The 21,823-nt window shown below is 36.1% G+C and overlaps 1 long non-coding RNA gene across 1 annotated transcript in view; it reads right to left on the reverse strand.

The window, feature by feature from the left end:
• The window catches only part of LOC308056504, a 407,257-nt gene extending 385,751 nt beyond the window's left edge, over nt 1-21,506 (reverse strand). Inside the window, exon 1 of the long non-coding RNA XR_013924860.1 lies at nt 21,220-21,506. This is a non-coding gene — a long non-coding RNA (uncharacterized lncRNA). The remainder of the gene's footprint in view (nt 1-21,219) is intronic.
• Between the last annotated feature and the right edge of the window lie 317 nt (nt 21,507-21,823).

Genomic DNA, 21,823 nt, shown 5'->3' on the forward strand with positions numbered 1-21,823 from the left:
TCATACAGAAAGCATTTTTCATTACACAATCACAGTTTTCTGAAAAAACTATGTTTTTCATAGTAAATGCTTTACCAGCACAGATTATACATTACATCTGGAATGAATATTCTGTCCAGTGTACTAAAACACTTATTAACTGAGGCTTAACCAAAGTTCTGTAGTGCTTCGGACTACTCACTCTTGCCTGTCATAAAAAAATAAATAGATATAAATACTGAAGAAGGAGTTTCACATAGCATTTTAAATTCTGTTCTTTGCAACTATAGGATTTTAAACACAAGCAGTTGCCATAAAGTCATACAGTGAATGTAGTATAATTAAACAGAATCTGTTCACTATCCTATGTTAAGAATGGGCCTAATACAATTTTTTTGTACTTAATTGGACTGACAAGTCTTGTTTGGAAAAAAGTGCTAGATGTGACCATGATTTTATTATAGGCAAGATGCATCAAGGTTAGGTTCTTTATGGCTCAAATACTATGGAAATATGTCTGATACAATAATTTAGATGACAGATTTTGCACGCTTCCATGCAATCTGTGGATTATTTTTTTTTAGCCAGCACTATCTCTGCTGTGCAGTAAAACTATACATCAATACACCTACTCCACTGGGGAAGCTGATGCTGACATTCCAGACTCTTTATTATTAAAATTGCCAGAGCTTTAGCCTCTCTCTAAATTTTGGGCATGCCAATATATTAAAGGGGGAAAACACTCACCCCTTCTTGGCTGGTACCACTTCCAAGTGTACAAACCAACTGTGTTTTTTTTTTTAATGAAACACAACACTTTAAATTTAGCCCAAACTTTATCATTTTCTACTTCTGCCTCTGCTGGGGTTTAGAGTCATTCTGTTGTTGATGCAGAACAGACTTTGTGCTAACAATAGACATCTTGAAAGGGGGGAGAGCCTCACTTCTCCCTTCCACTTGAATCTAGCTTCTAGGACAAAAACAAATCAGTGCATTAGCTCCTAGCACAAGGGAAGAATCCCTGTCAGCACAGTCTCACCACAAGCAACAACACTAAAACCCAGCAGCTGCAATGCAACACTTCTAATGCCTCAATTCTCCCACCAATACTGAGAAAATTACCAGTCCTGCTCAAACCAGATACTATCTCACACAGCCCAGGGCATCCATGTTATCTGTAACCAAAGTCTAGACTGGGACAGTCAGAGTCAGACACTTCCATATTCACTAGTTTCTGGTCTCTCAAAATCTGCCAATAAAAATTAAAACAAAAGTAGCCTGTGGGTCTCACAATTCTGCCCTAATGTTGGCAATGAGAAACAACTCTGAGATTTATCTGAGGCTGTTTAAACTCAGTCAGCCATCTCAGTGGAGATTATATGGCCGGCTATGAACCTTAAACCTGGGAAGAAACATCACCTCTTCTTGTCCACACCATGCAGGCAAGGACAGGCACAATGTGTCTGATTACAGATGAAAACTTTGCTAGCAAGTTTGTAATGTTTCTGGGGTGCATAAGGTGGTGACATACTAGTCTTCTTTCCAAAATAAGAAGTGGGCTGGGGGAAGAGAAGCAGGGATTAGCAACTACAGAATTGAATTACAAGGAAAAAACTAAAAAATTCATTTCCTGAAAGATTATACTGAAGTACCAATAACAAAAAAGGATTAACTCTAAGGAGCCAAACATGTAGCACAAATCTGCCTTATGTAGCAAACCATTCCAGTAACTATAATTTTAACCCAAACTCTGTTTATACCATGTATTTAGCTTTTATATAATGATTCCTTTGTTACAGCTGAGTTTGAAGAACACCATAGTAATTTTTTCTTGCAATTACCTAATTTCATACAGGCTCTGGGGATACCTCATAGCAGCCTTCCAGTACCTAAACAGAGCCTGCAAGAAATCTGGAGAGAACTTTTTACAAGGGCATCTAGTGACCCGACAACAGGTAATGTCTCTAAGCTAAAACAGGGTAGATTTAGATGAGACACTAGGAAGCAATTTTTTACAGTGAGGGTGGCAAGGCTGGCAGAGGTTGCTCAGAGAAGCTGTGGATGCTCCATGCCTGGAACTGTTCAAGGCCAGGCTGGATGGGGCTCTGTGCAACTTGGATCTTAGTGGAAAGTGTCCCTGCCCATGGCAGGGGGGTTGGAACTAGGTGACCTTGAAGGTCGCTTTCAACCCAAACCTTTCTATGATTCTATGATTCTAATTTCAACCATTAAGACAAGCCTAGTCTAATTTATAGGTCAAGATGTGAAGGATTACATATAACATGTTATGGTTTATTAATAATATATTATTGCACATGTATTAGAAGTATTAACAGTACACTAATACTTTATATATTAGTTTTATAGGAATTATACAAAAGCATACAAGAATATAAAAAAAACCTAATAAAAACTATGTACACTTAAAAGGAAGCTAATCTATCAGGTAAAACAATCATCTCAAAGCTACTAGTATATACAGGAATATTACTTTAAAAAGAAAAAAAATAAAATACAGGACTCCCAATTAAAGTCATCCACCTTTCCTGCACACAAAAGCACTCTTCTGTGACTTGTGCAAATACCCAATTCTAGTTATTCAGGTTTACGGAAGTTTTTGAAGGACTCTGATGAACAAACTATAACCCATCAATTCAGTTAAAGTGTCAGAAAAAAACACACTGAAAAATGAAAATATGTTTCTGCACAAGTTGGTATTTCTTAAAGCATAACACAAAATCTTTTAAAAATACATCTTTAAGCTGTTAACTGATTTCAGCTATGGTAAAACTCATCTTAAAATGAAAAACTCAAGATTGCATTGGGTGCATCAATTATTCAAAAATCAGAATTAGAATTCTGCTATTTTTATACAAAGAAGTAGAGTCCAGTTTCTTAAGGTGTTTTGAAATTTATTTACGACCATAAAAAATTGCTGTTTTCACACATGGAAGTGCTGAACACAGAAATATTTAGTGGGATGTTACTAGGGTTCTCTCTGCTAAAACTTCCACTGGTTTTTAATTTTTAGAAATGACCTAGATTGTTAAATTTGCTGATAATATAAAATTCAGAGGAAAACTGCATCCTTAGCAAGTGATAAGTCAAGTTTAAATGAATTCTCATTTTCTCTAGGTTGACAAGCAGAAACTGAAACTTAATGTTGACAAATGTGAAGCAATAAAAGCTGAATATACAAATAATAAATATGAACTTTTTCTGAGTAATTTGTACCAAAACAAGAAAGCTGCCCCCCCTCTCCCCAAACAACACTAGCAAGATGGTGAATATTCCTTTTTAAATATGTCAAATCAAGATAAGAAAGGAATTTAAACTCCTTTAAAATCTCAGGTTGCAAATGTGTCATGTTGCAAATTCATCTGGCAAGCTCTTCTTTGACTATTCTGTGAACTTTTTATTATAACTGTAAAAATATTGTATTTTTTACATTTAATCATTACAGAAAAAGTAAAACCAGTCTAATTTTATAGGTGAGATTTTGAAATAAATCTGAGAATAAACAAATGAATCCCCCTAATGTTTTTTATAAGGATAAGGAAGTGGTTTTGTACATCGAATTGATTCATCAAACGGTTAAATTCAGAAATGTTATTGGGGCAGGAGGCAGAAGTAGTACTTTGAATAAGATGCTAAATGATGAGCATAAACTATGAAAGTGGAAAACAAAAACTATCCTTCTAGATTATTTCTTCTCTTTTTGCCAAGAGGGACATGAAAGGAACCTTAACTATAGGCTGGTCTCTTGTTTGTTGCCTTTCTTGTCAAAGAAACTTTACATGGAGATCACATGATATCTTGCTTTGTTTTCAGTATGTTCTTTCTCATTCATGTTTGGTAGGAAGACATAAAAACTGGAACAAATGGTAGTATTAAGAAAAAAATTAGTAATCAAGAAATATCTTTCTGTTGCCTGTTAGAAGCCAACAGAAGTTCAGGCACTGGGCTGCACCCTTGACAGATAGATCTGGGCTTGCCTAACAAAACACACGTACCTGGTTTAGACACTTTGCTTACCCTAGCTGTATAACATTGTGGAAACATTTATGTTGGGATTTAATGCAATAGTATTCCACAAGCAGAAGTCACAGGCAACAAGAGATTTCTAATGTACTGGATGTACAATATTCTTAAGTATTTCAGGGAGTTGGAACTACATAATCTTTAAGGTCCTTTCCAACCTAAAACATTCCATGACTCTATGATTCCATGATCTTCTGCTCTAATACTCTTAAAGACTTGCATAACAAGTCTGTTGTCATACAAATTACAGAATATTCTGCCTGTGACAGAACCCCAGTTCCTCTGTACCACAGAAAAAATACAACTTAGCAATGCAGATGAGAAAAATATTTACATAATAAAATATATATTTCACTGCTTTTCTTTGTACAACAACCGCAAGAAACTGAAATGATTACATACCTGAAGGAGTTTGTCACTACACGCAGATGAGGGCAGTAGGAACCCACTTACATGCATGTGCTCAGCTGCTCTTCCACACACGCACAGACACACACACAATGTCAAGAATGTTTCTGCATTAAACTAACATCTTTTCTTCACATATCTCATTCTTCTGGACACTCTTCTTTGGAAAGAACTGTCAACTCTCCTTTCCCATTTAATTTGTGGCATTTTAGAATCAAGATAAATTTAAAGAATTAATAATTATGAAATATATCCTGTTAACAGAAAGCCACTGCACACTTAAGACCGCTGGCCCTATTCTTCATTAGTCATTCATTCTATCCTGTTTCCACTCACATTTGCATGCCAATAGCTTCGTATGAAATGCTTATCTCCAATACAACAAGTTGCTAAAAATCTAGTGAACACAATTTTGTATTCTACACTAGCAAGACAGAAAGATTTTTCATGACAGTGCAAGTATGTTTGCTTAGCTTTTTTCCTCTTTTTTAACTTAACTTATTTTACCCATTCCCACCCTGCTAGCAAACATGTTCCTGATTTTTCTAACTGTCTACATACACATGAATAAAGGAAAAATGAACTCAGACATGCTCTGGGAAAAAAAAAATGTCCATCATATATATCAAGTTTTACATTTATTTCTTCATTTCAGAGAAAACAACACATTCTAACAAATTTAACAAAGCATATAATTTGTTACATATGACCGGATTCTCCTGGATGAAAGGAGTAACATGAGTGTATCATCAGGAACTCTAAAATTGCAAATCTTTTATTCTCAGCACTTTGACCAGGAATCAATACTGTAGTTGAGAGTCATTAAGTCAAAAGTGATCTCAGATGTCATTTTCAACTGAAGATAAGTGCCTTAAGATCATTATCCTTTGGCTCCTGTTTTAGCAGTGTTTTAAACCCCACTCCTGAATACCAGGTATTGGGGAAAAAAATAAAAAAAACCAAAAACACCAAAAAAACCCAAACCACTGAAACCAATAGCCCGCCCCAAACCCCACACAACCCAACCATTTTCCAGTTGAATTTGTTACCTCCTTCCCCCTGACCCCCCCCCAAAAAAAAATCCCAAACCCTACCACTTTCTTCTTTTACAAACAAATGAATTATATCAGTAATACTTTGTATTGTATTACTTCATCTTTATTTTTTTATTTAGCTGAATAAGTATCTTTAAATATAAGCAAAACATACAGGACACTTGCATATAGAATTCTGCCACCTTCCCCCTTATTTAAGAGAGGTGCCTGACAATTTTCCATTGTCCATTATTTTGGAGATCACACAACACAAGATTACTTATTTGAGACTGGAAAATTCTTTCCAATCAGATAATATTTTTAGATTGAGAAATTTTTATTATAAACTGCTGTTTTTCTCAAGCCATTTGATACCTGATTGAAGCTCACTAACAGCATAAGCTGGATAAATGGCTTACAAATTTCTGAGCCTGACCCATTTAACTGATCAAGTCACTGAATGGAAGACATCATAGTACTACAAGGTCACATCACTGCCTCAGTTATTCATCTAACTAGGTATCAGAAACCCTCCACCAACTCAAAAGTCTTTGAAAGTAACAACATGCTTGGGATACAATAGCTTAATGTCCCCACACCGAAAGATAAACTTTATTTTGATAAACAATTTCAACATCACCAAATTATGAGAAATAAGCTATTTCCTTAGTTTACCATTTGCATTTCGAAGAGGTAAATATATAAAGATTTTACTTATACATTGTCTGGGAGAAGAAAAACATCGTGTAGATTTCTCTTTCAATGTCTCAGAACAGCTTGGCTTAATTACTTAAATGATATTGGGTTTCATCATTTATAATTCAAATCATATGTCAACCTCAACAGAAAAAAAGTAAAAATTAATCATGTTCTCCAGTTCTCATCATATATTTTTCAAAATTTATCCCTGAAATCCAGCATAGGAGCTTCAACTTAAACAACAATCTTAATTAACATCTTAATTCCTATAAATAAGTTAATTGAATCTGTGTTCCTAAACTATGAGCCAAGGTAACTGCTAATTATAAGTTAATGAGTAAGACTTTCATACTTTGCATATTTCCATTATACAACATTTGTACAGCTTTACAATCACTTTTTCTTATTTAAACAGAACATATTTTCCCTTTTCTAAATTCTTTCTTGCTCCTACCTACAGACAATACATACACATAGGTTTTTGTTATTACTCCTTATTAATTCTTTTATTATTTTTATGACTCTTCCTTAGTAATGTAAGTTCAGATATTCTCATTCACCACTATTTGTAGTACCAAAACAGTGATATCCAAATGAAATGAGGACAGACTATGCGGAAGCTTCTTTATACAGCCTCCTCCCATTCTGATCCATTTCACAGTATCTTTGCTTTTCTGAGATTTTTCACACCATATATACAACTTCAAACAACCATAAATTAAGGCATATTTTATGGCAGTTTCATAATAATTACAGATTTCCAGATGCATGGATTACACTACTTCAACAGACAAAACTGAGGTCTCTGGTTCATGTTCTGTATAGTGTGTTTACTGTACTAGTTTGTCTTTTGAATAAAAAAATAAACATTAAATAATTCTTGGGCTAGTTGGACTTTGCTGCTGAATGTAACACTAGCTTCAGTACACAAACTGCTGAGGACATCTATACATATCCATATTGAATTCTATCATAGCTGGCACATGTATTTGCAGATTAAAATACTATATATTAAAACATTTCTGTTACTGTTCAAATAACTTTAAATGAACTAGTAAGTAATGACATCTTAGTTTTCCATCATAACCCAAAAATACATAAATAGATCAAAAATTAGAAAGTTTTATTCAAAACATCAAACAAAGACACGACATTGTTGCACTGTACTGCACATGTAGGATACTCCCTGTCCTACAGCACTTCAGGCCAAATAAAGAACTTCACATCATTTTGTCAGTTTCTGTAGAAGTATGTATCTATGATAATCTTTTGCAGATGTTTGCTTAACTAACTATATAACAAGAAAAGCCTTCCTTTTGAAAAATGTAGTCAAGTAACTAAATCTATATTAGTGAGCCAGGCAACAAGGTTTGGAGCGATCTGAGATGCTGCCAGAAAACAAAACGGTCTGCAGTTCACAACATACCTACGACCATACTGTCATCTTCAAGGAGTATAAAAAAAGTCTGCTTTTATTTTTAAAATGTTCTGAATGGGTATTTCGGCAGTAGATTTTGCTGTTTCTGTTTACAGAATTGATGATACATGCACCATATAGTCTTACAAAGAAGAGGAAACAACTCGCTCAAATTTCATAAACTTTGACTGAGTACTTATGTTTTCTAGCTGGTGATGAACTTGTATAAAAGAAGCACATGAAAAAGTATTCTTGCTAGCAAGGCATTAACTATGCCAGCTGGTCCCAGGTGTCCCATGATTAACATGGAGGCTGTTACCCTGTAAGATTCATATTTGCATGTACAATAGTAGCTTATGACTTGAGTATTTCTGGCTTTTATGTTATATATCTTCTGTGCTTGCCACTGCAACTATTTGATTAATGTAACACAATGAAATTAATTAGTTCATATGGCTATATTTTATAATGATGTGTGTGTTTCTAATGCACATGTTTTAAATACCGATTTTTGAAATCTTTCCAATGATTACATAGTGGGGGGCATACAGGAGGGGAGAAGTGTGCTATATGTCAGTCTTTCCTGGGAAGCATTTATAAGAATCATGTTACAGCCTTCTTCAAACAAAAAAATAACCATTGATCACCATGAGAATGTAAACATTAAATGAGCAATTAGTACTTAAAATAATGTAAACTTACTGGCAAGGCTTAAACGGTTTCTGTTTGGAATATGCATTGCTGGAATTATGGAGTTTTTCCTCTGTATTTTCACTAACACTCTAATGATGAGAATGTTATTTTTTAACACCATCATGAAAGTGAGTAGCAAGGACAATTATATCTCACTTTACAAGTTACTCTGAAATTGATGCATAGTTGAATTAACGCTCCAATTTAATATTATGAGAAAAAATATTCTGTTTCTCTATTAATTTACTCATGATGCATATTACAATAACTTCCTTTTTCAATGCAGTTTTGGGAATAAGGTTTGCCTGTAGCTACTAGGATATACCAACCACATTAAAATGCACTGCAAAATTTGTAAGGGAGGGACAAAAAGCATGCTGGAACTACCTTGTAAAATAGAGGAGACAAAGACTTGATTCCTGATCCCCAGGGGGAGGGGGTGGGGGGGGGCGGGGTGGTGGTGGTGGAAAGTCCATCCATTGTATCCTTTCCTTCAGTTTCCTGCCCACCACCTTCCCTGTGAAACTCTTACAGAAAGCACAAACTGATCCTTCTCAGAGCCATTGTAACAGCCTAGCAGTGCCACACTCTTCTTGAGTGGGCATCTTTGCTTCATGAAAGTGCCCAGTCTGATACTCCCTGCTACACGTTTGTTTATTTACACCTTCAAATATACGGTAGTTCCTCTGTAGGCAAGTAAAGGGCTATAGGGATTAAGAGAGATGGTCAGGGAAATATAATCCTATTAACATCTCAGCTACTATTCCACTAATATCTGAACTCATCTGTCACGCTTGATTATTTGTTTTCCTTAACAAAAATATACACCTATAAAACTGTTTAAATACCTTGTTTTCAGATTTTGCCAGTTCTCATTACTACAGGGCTTATCTGGATAAAAATCAAACTACGCTTACGCTTACGTGTCATCTTTTTCTACTTAAGTATTACAATAGGAATGTATTTTACAAATGGAAACAATATGAAAGGTGTTTCTGTATAAGGATGTTGAGAAAAAACAAGTAATGCTCCCTTTAAATATAGACTATGGAAAAAATTACACACACACACACGCTTAATTATTTGACTGGTTTGCTCTTGTCAAAAGTTCAAGACAGAAAACTATCTGAGCTATTTCCCACCTCATTACCCACTTTGACTGAAGGCAAGATAAACAAGCCGAAAAAGATAGCCTTCACAAATTCTCACCAAGGTATCCTTCTTTTTGCCTGACTAGTTAGACAGCTTCAGTCAAATCATGGTATTTCAAAATTTCCACAGGAAAGAAGCATTTTTCATCTAGATTCTTAGCACAGACTCTCAGGGCATTTCACTCCACTGGAGCTGTCACAGTGGAACAGGGCACAGGCTTGCCCCAACATATGAGCAGAGCTGCTGATCCCAGGAGGAAACCAACGCAGGTTTTTAAATCAGCTCTAGTTTCTCTGACTACTTGTTCCTGAACACTAAAAAAGCTCCTTTAGTCTCCATCTTGTAAGAACAGGCAGCAGAAAGGGATGGACCTGCGTGATAAACCGAATTCCTCCCTGAGTGCAGAGGTAAGGTATGCTCAGCCCTCATCACAAGCCAGGGAGTACACAAGCAGTACAATGGTGCTTGTTTCTCTTCTCAATTCATCCTCCACTGCCCTTAACAAAGATTAAAAAAAAGTACTGTCCGAGAGCATGTGGTATTAACTTGGACATTTAGCTTTTTTTAAAAAAAAAAAAATCAACAGCATAACACCATACTGTTAGACTGCTTTATTAAAAACTAACTTCCCAACATGGTATAACAGATTTCACAACTATACCATTATCTACTTTAAGAAAGTGTATAGATGGTGTTCAAGACATGTACTACCAAGAATTATTGCTATTTCTCCCTGACAAAGACATTCAAAAGGTATTAACAGAATGTGTTGGACAAGGAGAAGATGAAGGTGACAGTGTACTTTCCAGTAACTTAAAACATCTATTTAGCAATTCAGAATTAACAGAGATACAGTGAGACAATACAATCACTAGATGTTCCCACATGTATACCAACACACCCTCTCTCCACCACTCCCTAAAAAAAAAAAAACAACACCAAAACCCACCACATTGCACCAGAAAGTAAGAAACGGAACTCCAGCTGCAGCTAGTAACATAAACCTTCTTGCTCAAAGAAACTTTGGTGAAATGACCTTAGATCATTGTTAACATTTTTTTTAGCCATTATCACAAAACATCCCTTTGGAAATTACCATATCTGCTTATGGAGGAACTGATTTTAAAAATTATATTTTTAGTTAATAGTGAGATGTAGCTGCTACAAATAAGGAAGAAAGTTTCTACCAAAGAAGTCACTGTGAATGTTCTTCTGCAGGGTAGCCTTGCCATTCAAGTTCCCTCCTAACGCAGCTAAAAAGACAATTTAATAGCAAAGCAGACAAAAAAGACACATTACAAGCATTACACTGTCCACTCTGTTCCTATACTTTCTCCTTGAGTCCTGTGCAAGAAAAAAATCAACTTCCTCTGAACTTTACAACATGGTTTCAGTCTCACTCAAAAAGACTTCACCATATTTATTATTATCAGAATTATCAGTCACCTTATTATCCCCCAGTTTCCATCTGGATCAAAACTTTTATATGATTCAGACATAAACGACAACAAATGATACTGTACCACTTTTAGAGACATAGAGTGAGGTTAAGTTACTAAATCTCAACTTGGCATAATGTCTTTTATTTTTGTTTTGTTTCTCCAACTCCATAAAATGTAGACTGCCAGTGAAACAACATAAACGGATGTTAGATGTTATGCTTTGCATGACCTGGAATACCATCCTGCAGCAATGGAATATTGATGAGGGCCATATATATCTTAATAAAACCCGGTGAAACAATACAGACTAAGGTTTTCTTGGATCTTTTTGTATGCTTATGAAACTGCTCTATTCTGTGTGATTATTCGGATAACTTTTGAAGGTAATTTTGTTTTGTGTTTATGGAAAATGTTTCTGGCTCACAAACAAGATCTATTCTCTAACCTTTCTAAAAGCTCAATAGTTTACAGAGACCTCCATCCGTAAAAGCAGTCTCTTGTGCATACTATTCCCAATACCCCTTATCAAGCAGAATACTCTGAATGTCTTTTGCAACAACCATTTCATGCACATAACGTCCAAATAACTTCAGTCAATGTATATTCATGTACCTCAAACTTTCTGTCCAAAACAAATTACGTGAAAAGTTAAATCCAAATTGAATTACTACCTTAAGATTTCCTGCATCAGCTCTGCTTATACTCCAAAATCAACAGCCCTGACCTCAGAAGAAAATACTACTGCCAGTAATCTTTACTGGTTGAATAATGGGCATTATGTCAATAACAGAAAACCAGAAAACACACTTCACCTCAGCATAATTACATTACAGAAATGCCTAGGTCCACCTTTCCCTTCCAAGAAATGGAAAAAGGTGACCAACCAAAGCAGCAAGTAAGAACAAGGCAGTGTGTCATTACACAGTTCATCACTTTCGCAATGCCCCTGTGCCTTTCCTCAGAGGCACCAGCATGGTGTCAGAGCAGGAAAGCACACCAGTTGATGCTGTGGATGGCGTATAGTTAGCAGCATAAGCTTTTGGACTCCATCAATCTGTGTATCACTTATGAAAAGGGGAAAAAATGAGAACAAAACAAACAAACAAAAACCAGATAAACTTGTTTCAGAATATGAAGACAAGGATGATGTCACTTCCAACACACACAGTATACAGGCATGATAGGATTACTAGAATATCTCTAAAATATAATTAATCTAATTATGCTGATAGTTAAGTACAAGTGATTAAGGGAGCTCTCCCTGTTAGTTTCAGATATAATTAGTATAACATGAAAAAATTCCTTGCCTTTGGAAAGACAAGGAGGAAAGGCAAAGTTCTAGGTACAATATGAGAATACATACATGCACAATTCCTAATCCTAAACACAGATAAATTAGAATTGTATATGTTCTTGGTTTTCTGAAGTACCTGTATGGGACTGGCAGACATGGTACAAGAGAACAGTAGCCTGGGGCTGAGCAGAGACCTCAGGGCATCTTAAAAGGCACGAGCCACTCATGGTTAGGCAACTAAATGTCATCCCCAGTGATTAAAGAAAGTATCGTCTGATTTGACACTGCACCAGAGACCTGAATAACAGGACTCCCTTCATTGCTGAGGATTTCTTCCATTCCCACTACTTACCCATTTTCTGTTCTCACTTTCCCTACCTTTCCTTCCTCTTCATGTATGCTCTAGCAATCCCCTTTTTTGAATATACAATGGAACATACATTCCAATTATTACTATTTTTTATCAAAATCTTATTTAAGTAACCAATAAATGTTTAAGTAGATGTTACAATTTATGCCTTCTTAATTTGTTCAGCACTGATGATCAACAAGATCAACAGAACACTGAAAATCAGGAATATTCATGGGCTTCTTTCTCCCTCTCCATTAAGTTCTCAAGCAACCAACACCTGTCAGGGGTAGGGGGATGATGTCATCTCTATAACTGCACTTGAGTATTGCCCAAATACATCGATCCACCTAGCTCATCCCAACATTCATAAATGGCTACTTTATTAATTCCATAACTCCAGTAGCACACTGTCAGTTACTTCTTCATCTCTCACCCTACATTAATAAACATCTGATATTTACCTAAGCTGGAGCGCTCTTTCTCATTTTTCTCAGTTGTAGGAAAAACAAAGTTAAGGATATCACCCTAATTAAAAGTGAATTCTTACCCAAGGAGAAAGGGTGACTATCCTCAGGATCACTAAGAAGGAACAGAAATCCAAGTTATGAGCTAATTTCAAAACAATCAGACATTTTAACCATGTTCCAGCTTTCTGAAGAGGAAGGGTATGAAAAAGGGGAAGACAGGGAACGATGGGAAAGGCTGGCTTCCATGATGAGAAAACAAAGATGATTCTGAGCACAAATACATTTAGGCATTTTCTAATATATGTTCCTATGTAGAAAATGATGACGGGAACATGCAGGGACTTCATTTCCACACCTATAGAAACCTCGGAAAACCTACAGTTGATAAGGTAACACAGGTGCTGCAATACGACTTACTACTCTTGTGCCAAATACAAAAGTCACTTTTATCTAATGATCATATAATAGAAAACAAATAACCTATAGGGGGTTCTCAAAGGAAAGAGATACAGAAGTAATCATGCATTCTGATTAGCTTGGGAGAGCACCACAACCTATATGGAAGGCACTAAGGAAATTATTAAATTCTACAATATTTTGTATTACAAATTGCTGCCTGACCACTTTATTCCACCCAATGGCCTCTGGTAGCTAACATGACTTTTGCACAACTTTACATCCTTTCTCGTACCTCCATGAGAATGGAAAATCAAAACCAAACTGCACAGGAAGCCCACTGCAATTTGTTCTAAAAATACAGAATAAAATAATTGACCCTGCTTTCAAACTTCTTCTCAGTTCTTCAAATAACACCTATTGTATGCTGCTGACCCAATTCTCTGAATAAATTAATTTTGCAGGAGACCCTTTCATGGATAGAGGAAGCACAGTTAACAGTATCTGGTTACCCATTTTTGGTGACCTACATACCTTCTGGCTGTTCCTGAAGTTTTACAGTCCATTGTACACTTCCTAGCTAAGGCATTTGACAAAAGAATCTCCAACCTCACTAACTGATCTAAGCTTCACTGAATCATCAGAGGAGACTGGGTTCACAGGGAAAAAGAGAAGTCAAATCAACCATATGGCCCATTTCAAAGCCTATGCTCTGCAAAAACAGGCAAATGCATAACGCAAGTCTAGCTGCTCAGCATTTTCTTTAATATATATATATATTACAATGTAAGTTGTGTGAAAAAGCCATTCATATATATTTTATTCACATGCAGAAAGGACAATTCTGGAGAATAACTGTGCTTAAAACTGAAGAAGTGTCTAAATAATCCAAAGGAGAACAAAGGTTATCACTATGTTAATGCATCAAGAATGTTTCTATTCTTTTGGGTTTGGTTTTTTTGAAGTACTCCAGTTGGTATGTTAATGATGCCAGCCCAAATCTACTAATGTCAAATTTGAAATTAATGTCACACTTTACTGGGCAGACTTCCATTTGTGAAGGAATATCAATGATTAACACAACTCTTCATTAGGAATACTTGTATGAACAGTAGGCATACAAATCATATTACAGGTTATATGTGTTATTTGAAATTCACTTTTATTATTTATCCATACCTACAGACTTGCAGAGGATTACAGTAGCATCAAAAAAGTTAACTACATTTCTTCTTAAACAGGAATTTGTATAAATTCCTCAAGTACTTCTACTAGCAAATGTAGGATATTTCAGTAATAGTAGTTTAACGTTGATCAAACCTCTCCCAGCATATTCATCCCAGTACAGGAATTCTACAGTTCTCAGAACAGGTTTCAAGTCTGACTTCTTATGGTATGAACTCTAATATCCTAGCTATACTGACAGTTAAGGAGTAGGCTCGCACTGCTAATGCATGAGTACATTTCTGCTATGGTCAAAACCCACAGTAATTAACAGCCAAAAAAACACACACTTCCTTAAGGAAAACCTAGATGAAGAAATGTATCAACTGTAATTTCATGATATTATTATGATTTCTGATGAAGATAGCACTCCTTATGGTTTTCCGGCTCTCTAAAGGAGTCTGAGGATGCCATCTGGCAACCTCATGGTTGCAATAAGAAAAAGAAAGCAACTCATGCAGTCGTGGATGGCTTATATGTATTCTCCTCTTTAAACACCTTCCACTGAGAACTGATGTTGCTATTGAGCTTTACCTAACACTACATCACAGATTACGTTCCTTTCAATGTAAAAGAAAATCTCTCAAAATTATGTCAACACAGTACCCTGTAGGATTTTTTGTCACTTTTATATCGATGTGATGTTTATCCTTACATCCTTCTATCCAAATGGACAGCAATTACAGATGTCATTTTGTTTTATGTTTTGTCATTGCCAGCAATTCTGTAGCCACCCAAGTAAGTTAAAGGGACAGCAGTGATGTAACTCTTATGTGCAAGTACTGAAAGTATGTTTTACTTCATCAGAAGTTGAAGACTTTAAGGTTAAAATTAATTCTTTCAGTGTAGACTCAAAAACTGTACTGTAAACATTCTTATTTAACTCCTGTTTGGGAAAAAAAAATATTAAAAATCTTTAGACCGTAAATTAATATGATATGTGGAGGCCTACTTTTTGTTGAAGACAAAAGGAAACCAGTTTTGTCTAAAATTAGAGTGAGGAAGGTGAGAATACAGAGCCGAGCATACACTACTTTAGATGCTGTCCTACGTAGCACAGGCCCTTCTGAGACTGTATGCCTTGCACCACACAGAAGGATACATTTTAAGAGTGTAGGGGGAAGAGAGGGAGAGAGAATGCGTCAAAGCTAGAGCAAAGTTACTTTGCCTGACACACTCCCACATTGACTGTTAAACTGCTGCATGAGCGTCTAAAAATCACTTTACAGACTAGAGTAGATGCAATTGTTCTTACACAGTTACTTCTGCTGCAGTAACCTCAGGAATTACAGCTCCCTAAAGACTGGCTGGTGTACACTTCCCACCTGCTGCCACCAGAGGACCTTTATTCAGGTTGCTCACCTTAGATCAACCATCATATTAAGAAGCCCACCAGCCAGGTTTCTTGAACACTCTGGAAATATGAGTTTACCTTTACTCACACAGTTCCAGTAATAGCAGAACAACTCACTAGTCCCACAACCCGCTACACCATGCGTCCTCGTATTTACAGACTAGGCAATCACCCTTGCTGGAACAGCTTCCTCTCCAGCCCACCTCTTCCACTGTGAACACAAAGCATAAGCTTTTAACATTTCACTGCTGGACAGTGTTACACATGCTTTGCAAATGAACTAGGCAAGCTAAAACCAAATAAAGAGCAGCAGCGCAAGAAACAGTAATTTCTTGATTACCACTGTATATAGCTCTTATTTTTTAAATTCAGGGTATAGAGCAGAATGCATTGTATGCATGAAAATGTTCACCTTACCTTTTGAATAGTCATCCTGAAACGTACTGAAGAATGCAGCTTAAACGCCCTTCCATCTTTTCACAGGGAGATGAGACTTAAGCAAAGAACTGACTGCCGTACAGAGCATTCTTCTACACCCAGTGTTTAGAGAAAGCAGGTCTATAATACCTATCTATCTTTCAACTGGGAAGTACATGAGCTCTCATGCTGCTTACAGCTGGTACAAATTCCACACAGTATTCTTAAGAAAAAAATCACTGGACTTTTTGGTGCCTTCTTCATATCAGAAACATACACATCAAGAAATCTCCAACTACATCTCTAAAACCTTAATTTTACATTTCAGCACAATGTAAGTGCATAATCTGGAAAGTGTAATAGTATTCAAACAACTTTAAAGACATTTAAAACATGTCTGTATCCAGCATAAATTTAAACTATATTAGTATTGTGATAAATTTTACAGTGCTGCTGACAGAAATTTTATAAAATTGATTTTACAAACCAGGTTCTGCAGTGTCAACTCAGTTAAAAATCTTATTCAACTAGATCTTAAGCTTATGCATTGATTAAAAAATGCACTTTTAGAAGTAGTTACAAAGTAGACAGTAAAGAAATAGAGAGTGTAAAAAATGAGATTACCTGCACAATAGCTTTCACTTAATAAAGCATATTTAATAGAATAAATATAGGAGAAATAGGACTGTTTCTGCAGTTATTTAGAACAAATGAAAACAGATGCATAATTCAATCCTTGTATTGACCACAAATGTAGTAATATCTCTGTAATTTTCCATTTATTGCTAGCTTTTGTTTTTTTTTTATACTGAATCTTATTAAAGAAACCACTAGAACAGATGAACTGACAGGCAGCAACTAACAGCATTAAGAATGCTAAAAAAACTTTCCCATTATGCATTCCTTTTGCCTAATCTCGTGTGCACATTTTCTTCTCTTAGTCTTTATTATTAACTACATTTCATTCTTGTTTGAGAATTAATTCATCCATGCCTACTGCTTATTTCCTATTGGAATTTTAAATCCATCTGTTCACTACTAAACATTTTTCATCGCAATCAAATGTGTTAAAAAATTATAGACCAAATGCACTACTTGTCAATACTTTGTAACCGAACTGCCATCGTTTTGTTATCACTGTGACACAAAACCCCTTGTTAACTTCATCAGAGTTTCTGTTAGGATTATAGATGCAAAACTGTAAGGTGGAAAGTCTAGAAGAGTGGATAACATAAAAGTGCTTTAAGAAAGTTCTAGTACTAATGACCTTATAACATGCATGGCAAAAAAAATCCAAAGACACATAAACAGGCATTCTCCAGACCAAATACTTTCAAATCCAAGATATTTCCATGGCCTTTATTTCTTTCTCTTTCTTCTTTTTTTCTTTTTTTTTTATGTCTTCATTTTTAAAGAATGCCCTGAATGTTTCCTTCTTCCCAGCTGGTTTCCTTAGAATCCCTGTGACTACTAATGAAGGAAAAGAACTACTTTCCTTGAGTACAGATATCAAAATCCATCCCTAAATTACAGATAATTTGCATAAATGCCACTGTTAAATTTATATTTGCTGCCAAGCACATTTGCTGCTTACAAGGTCTTCAAAGTGATATTAAATCAATTAAGCTTACTCTAAATATGTGGGATTCAGGTACCAATCTGTTTTCACATTGAACAAGTTTTAGATGATAAAAAGTGTCAGTAACCTTTCCCAAAGTGCTGAACATGCCTGTTTTCCAGTGTAGCCAATGATACCTTGGTGTCTCCAACTTGTTATAGTACTCGGAACCTGTAGAATTAGCATCCATATGCATAAAAGTTATTAATGCTATGTAAGCATTATGTTTATATAATATTATGTTAAATGTAAAATTATGTTAAATAATATATAATGTTAAAATATGAAACACAAAACAAGCTGGTTAAAAAATCTGTGTGTAATGTGATATTTATCATATCCACCATGTGAAAATGTTTTGTGCTATAAAGCATCATGTTCGTTTGTATACTGTCAGTTCCTTCAGTAAAGCCACATAATGAAGAATGAACAGTCTGTCATAATTTTTCCATCAGTTTATCACCACAAAGTTTGGTAGTACCTTGGTATACTAAGCAATAAATATTAACATAGACAATGTTGTTTGACTTTATCTACTACAAATCAATGCAGGTATGTAGGATTTTATTAGTAAGAATTCTTAAAACAAGCACACATTAGAGGAATTAATCATTCATTTCCTGCAGACTGCTTATGTATTTCATCAGGCCATTATCTGATCTGAATAACAAGAACAATTGCATAATAAAACATTACTGCTGGCATATGCAACTTTATTCTGTCAACTCTGTATCTTCACAAGGGGTCTTCCTTAAGTCCTCTGTTGTTTCTTCTGAATTAGATTGACCTGATTTGACATTTTCCTACATCAGCAATTATGCTCAAGATTGAACATACATATATGATCAAATATGATATGTATCAAACTTAATTGCCAGGATTTGACTCAGGTCATTTCCCACAGTGGCAAGCAGTAATTACAGCAAAAAAGAGTATTTCTCAAGCCATTTTTCATACAGATACTGAAGTATTGCCTAGAGATAACCTAGATTTAAAGAAAAACCAAAGACAAATAATGAAGAGCATGCTCCAAACTACTAAAGCCATTAAGTATGCTGTGATTCAACCTAAACAATGTATTGTTGTGTTTTATTTGACAATGTGTTGACTAATATGAATTTGACAAATAGATTGGCTGATTAGTCAAATATATTTTAATCTATTTTTTTAATTGTAAAAATAGACACTTCGTTACTCATTCACCATTGCATGTTTGAGACCACCTAGCAGAACAGGAAGCATAACCTAATAAAGTTCTCTATATGCAGTCTCAAACAGTTCATTGAAATTATCTGGATATATTATTTTAATGCTCTACCCACAGGGAGTACAACACAAATGAACCATGTCAAATGTTACCTACTCAAAAAAAAAAAAAAAAAAAAAAAGGAAAAACTCTTTCTTTTAAACTGACAGATAAATCCATAGTACTAAAATAATAACAGTACGATTCTTTACTAAGCCAGCAGATGTGTTATCCTTTTATATCAAGTTCACAAGTTCATTGGGTATTTTTTCTGTTATAAATGTTACTGTCAATTACCCAAAGAGTACTGTGATGCAGTATGAAAGTCACCCTGATTCACTCCCTCAGAACTTGTAGCCTATGCTTTGTAATTATTCCTAGATTTAAGATATGAATACCTGAAAGCAACTCTGAATGTCATCATTCTGCTAATGCAGATTTAGCTCTTCCTGCTCGTGCCACATTCATTTCCTAAATATTTTTTTCCAATTACTTTTACTGTTGTGACACAAACTAATTTCTTTACTCCACAAAGAAAAGCATGTAATTTGACCCTAATAAACTTTTACTCCTGGCGACAATTATTAGTTGTGATTGATTTTGAATTAGACTTGAAAATGCAACATTAATTTCATATTGAGATGCTTAATAAAATGCACTTGTAATTGTGTGTTTAACAGCTTCTAATGACACCAGTTAATTCTGATTAGGTGAACAGTACAAACACAATACATAAAAGATTGTGCAGTTTATTTACAGTACCCATCTATTATGAATTTGTACTGTAAAATAAGCCAAATTTGTCAAGAATTTATAAAACGTATGTTTATTTTATTCAAATTCAAATCCATATTGTCCCTACAATAACACGTGAAGAATTTAAATCCATGTCCATTTGGCAGGAATGGAGAAAAAATGCTGAAATGCTATTGATTCCTTCCAGTACATTCAAAACACCTGACTCAACTACATTTCTACTGACATAACACAAAGGTTTTATTTAGACATCAGCAAATAAAAGCAAAAATTTTTACTGACATACTTTTAATTCTTATTTCTTCCCTCTACCTAGGAAACAGTTAACCCTCAACTACTAGTACTAGCGATTTCCTCTACCAAAGATGCAGCAAATGTTGATAATGGGTCCACTGTCCCAAGAGGAATAATGCATACAAAAGTCCTCCTCCCCAGATGTAGTTGTATTTATTCCTAAACAACACCCACCAGCAGACTTTTCATGGCATACCTTTATTTGATCTTTGTACCTTCTGTCAACTCTACAGCTCAACCAGCACACCTCCACCCTGAAGCTCTCTTAAACGAGTTTATCTTTTTCTTTCCCCTAGATCTTTCTCACCAATTTAAAAAAGTGCCATCAGTACTTTCGAGTATGTACCAAAAGAGCACTTAGGAAGCAAAGCTGTTGTCTGGAACTGTCATCCTCATTAGAAGAAAAAATGCACATGCATTTTATACATATAAAACTTTGTGAAAAAACTAACAACTTCTGAGGTGTGGTCTAAAATCCCTCACAACTGAATGCAGAAAAGAACACTCTCTATCTGTAGTCCATGCACATTTTACATTAAAATGAATGCCCTGTCACCTGACATTACTTAGCAGATCACACACCGTGCTGTAGACCCCTCCTGAGGGAGCACCCCTTTGTTTAGATTTTGTCTGTAATATACCACATACCTACACTCAGACTATGCTAGACATTACACAATACTCAGCACACTCAGTTTCTTGACAGAAGTATTCACCTACAATTCTTTCTCATAAAAGATAAGCAAAACACTTCATGCACTTTTCTCACTGGAAACAGTTTAAGTTACCAGGGCCCAGTTCCTCCCTGACCAGAATGGTGTGACTTAAAAGCAGAAATACATACACACATATATAAAAAGACGCATGTCTGTGTGTGTGTGTCAGGAGAAGCAGGAGCACGAAGGGACGGAAAGCAAGCACAGAGTGTCCACTTACTGATGCTGTCCGCTCGGACGTCTTCGGAAACCTGAAGAAGTCTCCGCTTTCCCCTCCTGCCAGTCAGGCGCCGCGCTGTGCCCCTAGTCCACAAAGGCCCAGAAGGAACTGCAAAGAGAGAAGCACATGCCACATCAGGCAGTTCTGTTTCGGTGGGATCCAGCGCCGCTGCCGCTAGCTCCTTGGGGGTATCCCTGGTTTCAGAGCAGACTCCTGCAAAAGAGCCGTCCTTCCAAAGACAGATAGCTCGATATAATTTTTTTTAACCTATGATAAAGGGAAAAAAAAAAAAAGCAGCCCTCCCGAGGGTCCTGCACCCTAAAATCCGCGGGGGTGAGGTGGGGTGGGGTGGCGGGGAGGGGAGAGGAAAAGGTACCTGCAACTCTCTCCGATGAGGCCGGCAAAGAGAGAGGGAAGGAGGGAAAGAGCGAGGAGAGGGAGGAGAGAGGGAGCGCGCGAGGGGTGGGGTGGGTCGGGGTGTGTGAGTCTGCCTCTGTGTCAGTGTCTCTCTGTGTGTCTGTGTGTGTGTGTGTGTGTGTGTGTGTTTGTGCGTGCGCGCGCGCGCCGGTCGGGGGGGCGCCTCTCGCCGGGGGCGCGGCGGCCG

Source organism: Falco punctatus, assembly GCF_963210335.1.
Source record: "Falco punctatus genome assembly, chromosome: Z".
Taxonomy (NCBI): domain Eukaryota; kingdom Metazoa; phylum Chordata; class Aves; order Falconiformes; family Falconidae; genus Falco; species Falco punctatus.